This window comes from Parasteatoda tepidariorum, chromosome 9, assembly GCF_043381705.1.
Source record: "Parasteatoda tepidariorum isolate YZ-2023 chromosome 9, CAS_Ptep_4.0, whole genome shotgun sequence".
NCBI lineage: Eukaryota > Metazoa > Arthropoda > Arachnida > Araneae > Theridiidae > Parasteatoda > Parasteatoda tepidariorum.
In genome coordinates, this window is record NC_092212.1 from 17,783,085 (window position 1) to 17,784,729 (window position 1,645).

Below are 1,645 nucleotides of genomic sequence, written 5' to 3' on the forward strand. Positions count from 1 at the left end.
AATTTTTTGAAAAGAAATGTACTTCTGTACTTTTCGTTTTTTCGCTGTGATTTTTTATTTTTTCATGTCTTGCCAACAACTGAAAAAACATCATCGATATTATCGTTGAATCAGTAAATGCCGCTTCGCGGCAGTGCACTGAGGTTTTTGCTATTTCCAACATTCCAACAGTTTGGTTAATTTCTCTCTAAATGATAACTACTCGAAAATATCTAAAATGAGTTAAAAATTTCAGGCAACAGAGGAAGAAAAAATTGTTCCTGAGTGTCATTTGTTAACTGTTTCTGGTTTTCGGCAAAAAACAGTTTTAGATTTTTTTTTTTTTTTTTAACTTTTAGAAAAGTTAACTGATGCGTAATTATTGGGGATAAATTCACAGTCAGAATATTTATGTGAGCATTAAGAATCATATTTTCAAGAGAACTGGGGGGGGGGTGAAGAAAGCACTTTTTCAATAGTTGATGCAGGTACAAATGAACAACATAAAATGTCCTTTATTCAAGTTTTTGAGGGAATGAGATAATTTTTACAAGACTTTTAAAATTTGTTCAAGGTTTTTATTATTCATTCAAACAATTTACAAATGCAAATATGGAATTCCTAAGATAATCTCACTATGAAAATGCCTTGCAATGCTTTCAGAATCGCTTATGAAATGGACAAGACATTCCGAAAATTTATTCGGACTGTTGAAGATGCCGAAGTAAAACGTTCCATAATAGTTCCAAGTCCAACGAAGTCAAAAATATTCAAACTGCAATTACAAACATGTAATTCCAAGACATAATTCCACTATGAGAATTCTTCGTAATCTTTCCAGAATTGCTTCTGGAATAACTTCTGAAACTTATTGAGAATGATTGAATACAACGATACAAAACGGTTCTCAGTTATCCTATTTCGATAACTTCATTGTTCCGAATTCTTTATTAACATCAAAAACTTTTTATGAGAACAATATCAGCCCTCGTGTAAAGGAGAATTATTGCCTCAACAGCCAGTAAGGCAGCAGGGAGATAAAGGCTTCATAGTAGTGGGGTCAGTACTGTGGCAATGTGGTCAGTATTGCTCTTGTGGTCAGCTTAGTGGCTCAACTATACTGGGCCATCTCAATTCTGTTCTGGTGCAAAAGCTATAAATTGCTATTCATTCTATTCTTAAGTGATATTTCAATTTCTCATGCTCTTCAGGAACTTATATATATATATAATAATTATTATATTATTATTATTATTAGATAATTAATCAATTATTAGACCATTAGAATTTATAATTATGCAAATTGATTAATAATTATTATTATTTATTAATAATTAATAATAATTATTAATTAATTAAAAATTTCAAAATTATCAAAACATATCTTATTAATTGTTGAATCATCAAAAATTACGGGGTTTTTTTTTCTTTTTGCCATAAATCGTATTGAAGCTTCTTTTATAACTCAAAACATACCCGACCTACTTTCGTTCAAATTTTAATAAATTATTAAAACCTTAACACAAAATATTCATCAATGTAATATTCCATTTTGCTATGGTTAAAAGTAAATTACTATTTATATCTGTGTTGGGTGATAAAGCACCAACAAATGAAGTTTATTTCCTGCTGAAAGCAAGAAGACATATTTTTGATCTATAAATAA